Consider the following 11,474-nt stretch of genomic DNA (forward strand, 5'->3'; position numbering starts at 1 on the left):
TGTCTCAGTGGGGCCCTCCAACCCCAACTCTCTGTGGGCCCTCTGGCCCTAACTCTAGGGACCCGAAAGTCCCAACTCTGTAACTCTGAATCAGGCATATCACATATCACAATAATTCACAACACATAAATAACAAGCAAACACACTGGCATATAACTCTGTAGTACTTTGTCACATAACTCTGTTACCACACTAGGTAAAGTATAGTGAGAAGACTCACCTCGGATATCTCGGTAAATCTCTGACTCGGTAAACGCTGGCCTAGCCTCCGCCTAATCATATGAAATAAACACTCTATTTAATATAACTCTAAAAGGCTAGACTATGCTCTCTTATGACACTCTCAGAAGGGTAAAAGACCATTTTACCCCTCTCATAGCTCAAAGGCCCCACAATAGACCATACCTTAAAAGTCAACCAAAAGTCAACTCTCCGGGTTACGCTGCGTGTACCAGATGTGTACGCTGAGCGTACCCGGCTGCATCTTAGAATCGGGGAGCGCCATCCAGTACGCGGCGCGTACTAGGGATTACGCCCGGCGTACTCCCCTGCTTCAGCCCTTTAGCTCTTGAGGTCTTAAACAGTTAAGACCTACGTCCATATTTTAGATCTGACCCCATCTAAGCCCCTTAATCCATAAAGTTGATGACTTTAAGCCTTTGCATGGCTGAACAAGTCACCAACTCCCACAATGATCCAACCTTCAACTCTAGAAGGCTTAATACACATGCATGACTTCAAACTAACATCCAAGATGGAAACTTTATGGCTCTAAATCACCAATACCACTGAAAAGGGACAGATCTCGGACCATGGAGCACTTTACACTCATAAAGTCTCCACCTTTGGGGTTTTTAGCCCTAAAAAGGGCACATACAACAACAACCAAAAGAAAAGGAAAGTTTTGAACTTTATACCTCCAAATGTAGTCCTTTCCTCTATAGATCTCAGATCCAAAATGGCACCTCAAGCTTTAGCCTCCAAGAACTCCCTTCCTTCTTCTTTACTAAGTCACTAAAGCACCAAAAAGCTCAAATCAACACTCTCACACACTAAGGACGATGGGGCTCTCTTTTAGGGTTTCACTCACTGATATGGAGGCTGAGAAATGAGCCATAACACCCTTTAAATAGTGTACAAGATGGATTAGGGTTTTTGCACCTGGGCCAGGTATGCCCGGCGTAACTCTAGGTACGCCCAGCGTACCTTGGCAACTCTGCGTCCAAATTAAGTGCATGAGTACGCGCAGCGTACCCCTTTGGTACGCCCAGCGTACTCACTTGTTACAATCCCACCACTCAAGGACTAAGCATGCCCAATCAACAAAGAACAAGGATGAAAGAAATGTACCTGAATCTCGGGGTGTTACAACTCTCCCCCACTAGAACCATACTTCGCCCTCGAAGTCTCATTCCTCGAACAACTCTAGATGTTGCCCTCACATCTCCGACTCTGACTCCCTAGTCATCTCGGACCCCTTCCGATGTTGCCACTGAACCAAAACCAAAGGTACTTCCTTGTTCCTCAAAATCTTGATCTTCCGATCTCTGATTGCCACCGGTCTCTCAGCATAATTCAGGCTCGCATCCACCTGAATATCCTCCAATGGTACAACTGCCGACTCATCGGCTATACACTTCCGTAATTGCGACACGTGGAAAGTGTCATGGATCTGACCTAACTCTGCAGGTAGCTCCAACCGGTAGGCTACCCTGCCTACCCTTGCAGTCACCCAAAAAGGACCGATATAACGGGGCCCAACTTGCCCCTCTTCCTGAATCGGATCACTCCTTTCCAAGGAGAGACCTTTAGGAGTACAAAGTCGCCGACCTGGAACTCGAGCTTGGACCGGCGCCTGTCCGCATAACTCTTCTGAAGACTTTGAGCGGTCAATAACCTCTGCCTGACCTGCTGTATCTGCTCAGTCATCTGCAGCACAATCTCTGTACTACCCATAACACGCTGCCCGACCTTTCCCCAGTAAATGGGGGTCCGACACCTCCTCCCATACAACAGCTCAAAGGGTGGCATACCAATGCTCGAATGATGGCTGTTGTTGTAAGAAAACTCTGCCAAGGGCAAATACATGTCCCAACTCCCCCCGAAATCCAACACACATGCCCGGAGCATGTCCTCGAGCGTCTGAATCGTCCGCTCACTTTGTCCGTCAGTCTGGGGGTGATATGCGGTACTAAAATGCAGCCTAGTACCCAATTCCTCGTGAAATTTCTTCCAGGATCTGGAAGTGAAACGCACATCTCGGTCTGAGACAATCGAGATCGGCACTCCATGCCGCAATACCACTTCCCTCATGTACATCTCTGCCAACTTCTCTGCGGAAGAGCTCTCACTGATAGCAAGGAAGTGGGCGCTCTTTGTCAACCTGTCCACAATCACCCAAATTGCATCGACTCCCCTAGCAGTCCTTGGCAATTTGGTGATAAAATCCATGGTAATCTGTTCCCACTTCCATTCGGGAACCTCCAAAGGCTACAACTTACCATGCGGTCTCTGGTGCTCGGCCTTAACCCTACGGCAGGTTAAGCACCTCTCAACAAACCACGCGACATCCTTCTTCATACAGGGCCACCAATACTCCCTCTTCAGGTCTAAATACATCTTAGTGGCCCCAGGATGGATCGAGAACTTCGACCGATGAGCCTCCTCCATCAAAATGGTACGCGTCCCTCCCACAAACGGTACCCAGATATGCCCCTGAAATGTCATAAGCCCCCGGCTATCAGTAACGAACTCCGATACCAACCCGACAACTCGCTCTCTCTTCTGGCTCTCAGGTTGCACAGCCTCAGCCTGTGCCCCATGAATGGTGTCCAACACCAGAGCTATCACGGTCAATCTCAAACATACATCTCGCAATGGGGTGCTCTCTTCCCTGCGGCTCAGTGCATCGGCTACAACATTAACCTTGACCGGGTGGTACAGGATCTCACAATCATAATCCTTGACCACGTCCAACCACCTCCTCTGTCGCATATTTAGGTTGGGCTGATCCATCAAATACTTCAGGCTCTTGTGGTCCGTGTATATCCTACACCAAACCCCGTACAGATAGTGACGCCAAATCTTTAGGGCGAACACCACTGCCTCCAACTCTAGATCGTGGGTGGGATACCTCGTCTCATGAGGCTTCAGCTGCCTCGATGTATATGCTATCACATGCCCTCTCTGCATCAGCACCGCTCCCAACCCCAAGATCGACACATCACAATACACCACAAATTCCTCCATTCCCTCTGGGAGGGCTAACATTGGGGCTTCACATAGTCTCTGGCGAAGCGTCTCAAAGGAGGTTTGCTGCTTTGGACCCCATGAAAAAGCGACACCCTTTCGGGTTAACCTGGTGAGTGGCACGGCGATCTTGGAGAAATCCCTGATAAATCTCCAATAATAGCCTGCCAACCCTAAGAAACTCCTGATCTCGGAGGGTGACCTCGACACCTCCCAACTCATCACTGCCTCCACTTTGGCCGGGTCGACCAATATCCCTTCTGGTTAACGAGGTGCCCTAGGAACTGGACCTCTCGCAACCAGAAATCACACTTGGAGAATTTGGCGTAAAGCCTCTCTGATCTCAGTACTCCGAGGATCTCCCTCAAATGCTCCTCATGCTGCTCTCTGGATCTCGAATACACCAAAATATCGTTGATGAACACGTTCACCGACCGATCCAACATCGGCCTGCACACTCTATTCATGAGATCCATGAACACTGTCGGGGCATTGGTGAGTCCGAAAGGCATCACCACAAACTCATAATGCCCATAACGAGTCATGAATGCTATCTTCTGGATGTCCTCATCTCGCACCCTCACCTGATGATACCCAGACCTCAAATCGATCTGGGAGAACCAAGATGCTCCCTACAACTGATCGAAAAAATCATCGATCCTCGGCAACGGGTAACGGTTCTTGACCGTCAGCTTGTTCAACTCTCGGTAATCAATGCACATCCGGTGTGAACCATCCTTCTTCTTGACAAAAAGGATAGGCGCTCCCCACGGCGAGCTGCTCGGCCGAATAAACCCCTTTCCCAACAGCTCCTGAAGCTGCGAGGATAACTCTTGCATCTCTGGAGGTGCAAGGCGATAGGGCACCTTGGCGATAGGCGCGGCCCCCGGAACCAAATCGATACTGAACTCCACTTTCCTCACAGGAGGCACACCCGGCAACTCCTCTGGAAATACGTCCGGGAACTCGCGCACTATCGGAACCTCCTCAACTGACCTCGGTCTCTCTGAATCAACCCGCGTATCCATCACATACGCTACAAAGCCCTTACAGGCCTACTGTAGACACTGTCTCACTCTAGCGACCGAACAAAATACTGACCTAGAACGTGTACCCTCGCCGTATACCGTAAGAACTCCCCCACTAGGGTCTCGTATGGTCACTAGCTGTCGCTCGTAGTCGATAACCGCTCCGAATCTGCTCAACCAGTCCATTCCCACAATGACACAGACATCACCCATCGCAGTAAGAACCAAATCAATCGGAAACTCAACACCAAAAATCTCGAATACGCACCCTCGGATCACCTCTGTTGCATATATCACCCTCTCGTCAGCTATGGAAACTCTCAGAGGTCGACTTAACACCTCACGACTAACATTGATGTGCTGACTAAAAGCCAAAGATACAAAAGACCGACTCACACCCGAGTCAAATAACACCAAGGCAGGTACAGAATTCACAAGAAAAGTACCTACGCATGACATAATATAAGCATAAAACCTCAACATCAGAATAAATATATGAAAGAATACATACCAGCCACGACGTCGGGCGCTGCGCGGACCTCCTCCGCGGTCAACTGAAAGGCTCTCCTTCGTGCCTTCGGTGCCTCGGCCTTCACTGGCCGACTCTCGGTAGCTCTGATGGCAACAGGGGCGGATCCCTGAGAGGCTCCTTGTGCTGATCCCCGCAACTGCGAACATTCTGCCTTCCGGTGTCCGGTCTGGTTACAGTGAAAACATACTGCAAACCCCTTGGGGCAGTCCTTGGCCATATGCCCCTCCTTGCCACATTTGTAGCAAGACCCTGCTCTGCACACCCCGTCGTGGCTCTTTCCGCACTTGCCACAAGTGCGGCCCCTCTGGCTCCCTGATCTCGAATCGGCGGGCTTGGCCTGCTTGGCTACCGGCTGAGACTGCACCGGTCGCCGATCTCTCCCCTGAGACTCAGCCTCCTCCCTAACCTGAGTCTCCAGCTCTATCTCCCTCTTCCGGGCATTTACCTGAAGCTCGGCAAATGTCTGGTACGTCGAGTTCTCCACGAACTCACGTATATCCCTCCTCAGAATGCTCAAATATCGACTCATACGTGCCTGCTCGGAGGACACGTGCTCTGGGCAGAACATTGCCCGCTCATGAAACATCCTCGTAATCACCGTAATAGACTCAGTACCCTGCTTGAGGGTTAGAAAATCCTGTGCCAAACGCTCCCTGTCTACCTGGGGAACGTACTCATCTCGGAACATAGCAGTGAACCTCTCCCAGGTCACTACTGCAAGCTCAGCAGGCGTGTAGTGCGCCGTCACAAACTTCCACCAGTCCTTCGCTCCCAAGCGAAGCTGGTTCAACGCGAACCGGACTCTCAAATGCTCAGGAGATGAGCAAGTAAAGAAACACCCCTCTATGTCTGAAATCCATCTCATCTCCGCAATCGGGTCCTGGGTCCCATCAAACTCCGGTGGTTTTGTGTTGCTGAACTCTCGGAACAGCAACGCATCACCACCCTACGGCCTAGTCGCAGCTATAGCTGCAGTGGCCGCAGCACCAGCAGCCTCAGAAAGAGAAGCGTACTTCTCATCAAATGTCTCTATCAGCGTGGTCTTGATAGACCCGAACATCTCTGGTATCTCTGCCCTGATGGCCGCAGCCACCTCCTCCTGGATGATCCTACGGATCTCCTCATCCCTCGTATCGCTGGTCCCTGGTGTGTGGCGAGTCCCAACCATGATCTCTCTCTCTCTCTCTGAAATACAACATAAGAATAAATATCAGGGACTCGCTCGAGTATACTCACACTCGAATACTCCATCCTACTTGTCCCTTGGTACTCCAAGGATTCTTACTTGGACTGTGCACCGACCCGGTGTCCACACCGCATCAGCATTCACCCCAAGTCCTCCTCCCAGAGTCCCAAGTCCCAAGTACTCTACTCTCTCTAATCATATGATACTCGCTATCAGATCTCTCACAACCCCCTCGCTGCTACCTAAACACTCTGAAGTAGTCATAGCAGCAAGACTCCCAGACTCAGGCATCATATATCAGGCCACTCTAGTCCTAATAAGAATACCTAGTCTACTCTAGCATGCATATCATAGCTCATCATATAACATATCACATCATATCTCATAACAATTATAATAATGGTATTTTGGGAAATCATCGTTCGGGCGCTGGCTGTTCGTACACACGGTTCTACTCTGTTTGTCTCGCAAGTTCTTCTTTTGAAAACTTGTTTTATTATCAAGATTTTCTCAAATCCTCAGTTTGAGTTCAGATACGCCTGAAGGTGCACCCGAATCCCTCAAACCTAGGCTCTGATACCAACTTGTAACACCGTAAAAATGTAAACAATTTTTCACATTTGTAAACACAATCTTTAACAAAACCATTCATTCATAAAATGTCATAACATCATGCTTTTGTTTCACAAAATGTCTCCCACGATTAAAATACATCAAATCCCATGTGTGTGTACGAATCAAGTCGGCGCCTTCCCGCGGTCATCACTGGTACTTGAAACACATAACACTGAACATTGTAAGAATAAGCTTAGTGAGTTCCCCAAAATACCACTCTAACAAATAATAGCCACTCTAGGCTGTAACTCTATTGACCCTCCGGTCAATGTGTCATAGTGGGGCCTTCCAGCCCCAACTCTCTGTGGGCCCTCTGGCCCTAACTCTAGGGACCCGAAAGTCCCAACTCTGTAACTCTGAATCAGGCATATCACATATCACAATAATTCACAACACATAAATAACAAGTAAACACACTGGCATATAACTCTGTAGTACTCTGTCACATAACTCTGTTACCACACTAGGTAAAGTATAGTGAGAAGACTCACCTCGGGTATCTCGGTAAATCTCTGACTCGGTAAACGTTGGCCTAGCCTCCGCCTAATCATATGAAATAAACACTCTATTTAATATAACTCTCAAAAGCTAGACTATGCTCTCTTATGACACTCTCAGAAGGGTAAAAGACCATTTTACCCCTCTCATAGCTCAAAGGCCCCACAAAAGACCATACCCTAAAAGTCAACCAAAGTCAACTCTCCGAGTTACGCTGCGCGTACCAGATGTGTATGCTGAGCGTACCCGGCTGCATCTCAGAATCGGGGAGCGCCATCCAGTACGCGGCGCGTACTAGGGATTACGCCCGGCGTACTCCCCTGCTTCAGCCCTTTAGCTCTTGAGGTCTTAAACAGTTAAGACCTACGTCCATATTTTAGATCTGACCCCATCTAAGCCCCTTAATCCATAAAGTTGATGACTTTAAGCCTTTGCATGGCTGAACAAGTCACCAACTCCCACAATGATCCAACCTTCAACTCTAGAAGGCTTAATACACATGCATGACTTCAAACTAACATCCAAGATGGAAACTTTATGGCTCTAAATCACCAATACCACTGAAAAGGGACAGATCTCGGACCATGGAGCACTTTACACTCATAAAGTCTCCACCTTTGGGGTTTTTAGCCCTAAAAAGGGCACATACAACAACAACCAAAAGAAGAGGAAAGTTTTGAACTTTATACCTCCAAGTGTAGCCCTTTCCTCTGTAGATCTCAGATCCAAAATGGCACCTCAAACTTTAGCCTCCAAGAACTCCCTTCCTTCTTCTTTACTAAGTCACTAAAGCACCAAAAAGCTCAAATCAACACTCTCACACAATAAGGACGATGGGGCTCTCTTTTAGGGTTTCACTCACTGATATGGAGGCTGAGAAATGAGCCATAACACCCTTTAAATAGTGTACAAGATGGATTAGGGTTTTTGCACCTGGGCCGGGTATGCCCGACGTAACTCTAGGTATGCCCAGCGTACCTTGGCGACTTCGCGTCCAAATTAAGCGCATGAGTACGCGCAGCGTACCCCTCTGGTACGCCCAGCGTACTCACATGCTACAATCCCACCACTCAAGGACTAAGCATGCCCAATCAACAAAGAACAAGGATGAAAGAAATGTACCTGAATCTCGGGGTGTTACAAATTCACCCATAAACAACAAAAATTGTTTGATATAGTTCGAATTTTAGAGAATAACAACCAAATTTTATCAGTGTCCTCCTTTTGTTAACTCGTGTTATTATGGGAAAAAAATGTAAGTCTATTATTAAAATACATTGCGGATATTGTGAAAAAAGAGTAAAGTACATTGCTTTTTCTTACAACTTGTCCTTGATATCGCCCCCATCTTAATAAGATTTTCAGATGTGGATCGAGAGAAAGAAACCTGAACAATGATCATTGAAAAAATAAACTCAAGATGATATACATAATGGTATTTTAGTAATTTTACAGATATGTTTCAATGCGACAACATGTTTTCCTTTACATCTGTACAATCAAGTCTGAAACTCTTCTTCAATTTCTTTCATATATAATAAAAAATTATAGGATTCATGACCTTGAGGTTTCTTATATTGAACTGCACGAGCACCTAGACATGCATCATGTTCAACTGTTTTTATTGCTGCAGTTCCACCATTCACTACAAGAAAAGACCCTTTTACGACACGCAAACCACGACACTCATTGATTTATGTTACGCAAAAGAGAGTGACATTGAAGAAGTGTCATCTCTTCAAAAAAATTTAAGGATTTAGGTCACGCATTATTGCGTGCCCTTAAACTAGTGTCAAAAGAAAAAAAATAAAAACACGGAGGGCGTTGTATGTTAAATGCGTGTCCTCTATAAGCGTCGCTTTATAATTTTAATGAAAGGTGCGTTTAGTAGAAACGGGGGAAAACGAAATCCCCAAAATTTTGAAACCCCGCTTTTCTACCTTTTTTCTATCTTTTATCTTCCCAATCGATTCTCCCCTCTCCCTCCTTCTCCCTCTTCTCTGATCCGCTTCTCCCCTCTCCACCACGCCATGATGAATGAGATCTCTTTGTCAATCAGAGCTACCATCCGACAAAGACCTTCATTTTCTCACTCCCTTCTCTCTACAAAAACCCCGCCTTGTGTTTTCCTCTTCCTTGTTCACCTCAAAAAATTAGGTCATGTCCTCTCGCTCACAAAGCCGACGATTGATGATTTTGCGACTCCTCAATTGCATCCTTCTCTCCTCACCTTTTTCGTCTGCAGCCCTAACTCGCTGTCTCCTTCCATTTCCGACATTCTACTTCTCCCTTGTACATTCTAAAAAGTAACAATAAAGGTATTTGATTTAGAGTTTTGCTTTTGTTTCTTTAGCAGTTAAATGAAGCTAGAATTATTGATGTATCCATTCAATCTTCTTTTGACTTCTTTTCGCTTATTTCGGATTAAGGCACTACATTTCTTAAAATTATTTATATGATAAATAGTTGAAGAAATATGATAACTTAGGGCATTTTTTGGTTAATCTTGATGAAGATTATACCAAATATTTGGTGGGTTAATTTATGAAGAAATTATTACGATTAATTATGTTTTCTTTTGTGATGTAGAATTTGTCACCCGGAGGTTAGATCAATACGATTTAATGTAAAGAAAGCACAATTACTCCATATACATCTTCTCCCAGAGAATTAGACTCTTCGTTGTTGGACTTGGATATGTGGAAACCATCAGCCCCACCTTTTAGAGACTTCGTATGGAGATCAAATTGAGGATGCAAAAACGTACGTCTTTGTACTTTCTCCATATCCCTCAGATTAATGTTTATGTTTTATGTTGCTTTGTTTTTAAATATTAGTATATGTTGGCTTCAGATATGCTATATTGATGTTTTATAATGACTAAATTTCTCAATTTTTAGGTTAATCTTTTATGAGTTTTATGTTTCACTTGATTCCAAACGCAAATTCACATGTTTGTGTCAGGTTTGTTAAAAATTGCTTTTTTGGTGAGCCTGTATCTGACTATTGGACAATCCCTGTAAAGAAGCTACAAGAATTCCTCTCTGTATAAGGGTAGGAGGTTAGAGCTATCGGAAATTTTTGGAGGAATGAAGAGATGTATCGGGGTGGAAGGGTAATTTGGGAAATCAGGTTATTGATGATCTGAAACCATATCCTTTTCTTGAAGAGTTGAAATCAGGTAAGGGTAAGAGGTTAGAGCTATCCGACATTTTTGGACATATTGTTGAGTTCAGGAAAGTTCTAATTCCCTTTTTCTTTTTCTTTTTTTTTCTTTTTTTTTAATTTCCCGAATTAGTTATTGTTGAGTTCAGACATATCGACACATTTTTCCCATTTTTCAAGTGCTTCTTTAACTACATTACACAGGGGTATAATCGTCATTTTCACAAAAAAAGACAGGGAGATAAGTAAAATATAGAGCAAATGGATGACAATTATACCCTGACTCATCGAAGCTTTCCTTCCTTTACATGATCAATAAAATGTTTCTTCAAACCCTCATCTGTGGTTCTAAAATTCAGATTCTTGACAAAAAGCGATCTTGACTGATAACAACACAAAAAGCAGTTTATGTTTAGCAAAAAATAAAAAGACCTAAGTGAAAGAAATAGCAATAGCATTTCCATTTCCATTCCCTTTTCAACTTTGTCTATAGTGGATGTCAATGGAAGCTCAAGGTTCCCTGAGCAACATGAATTATCTCATCATCAAATGAATGGTGGCAGGTTTGGTAATTTTCAGCAAATACACGGTGATCAGTTGCTTGGTGGGATTATACATGAGCCACTACCACCCTATAATGGTGATAACGGGCAAGGGTATTTAGATGATATGCTTAATGAGGGTACAAAAGTAAATTCTCTTGGATTTTTGGCTTCCCAATTTCCATGTTTTGCAGCTGAAAGTCTTGTGCAGGTTTATTATGCTAATGGGTGTGACTTGAATTTGACAATTGAGATGTTGAGTCAGCTTGAGGTATTTTTTTTGTTTGCATCATTTACTCTAAATAAGAAACTGTGTTTGTTTATATTTATACAACACTTAGGGCTGTTTCTTTTGTTTTTTTTAATTAAATAAGCATATAAACACAATTAAATTATAAGAAGAAGAAGAAGAAAAACATAAAAAACAATAATGAAGGTTTTAAAAATAACAAGACTGCAAAGAGAAACTTTATACCGTCTTTTAGTGTATCTTGAATACCAGCTGTACATAAACTTTTGGATGGCCTAAATAAAAGTAATTAAAAAAAGGTTATGAAAAATTCAAGTTGAAAAAATAATAATAATAAAAACTGTGCGACTATAATTATCCATACATTTTTTGCATCGTGCTTGCAGGTGAATTGACAAATGCAAATCCC

This window comes from Lactuca sativa, chromosome 8 (genome assembly GCF_002870075.4).
Source record: "Lactuca sativa cultivar Salinas chromosome 8, Lsat_Salinas_v11, whole genome shotgun sequence".
In the NCBI taxonomy this organism is placed as follows: Eukaryota; Viridiplantae; Streptophyta; class Magnoliopsida; order Asterales; family Asteraceae; genus Lactuca; species Lactuca sativa.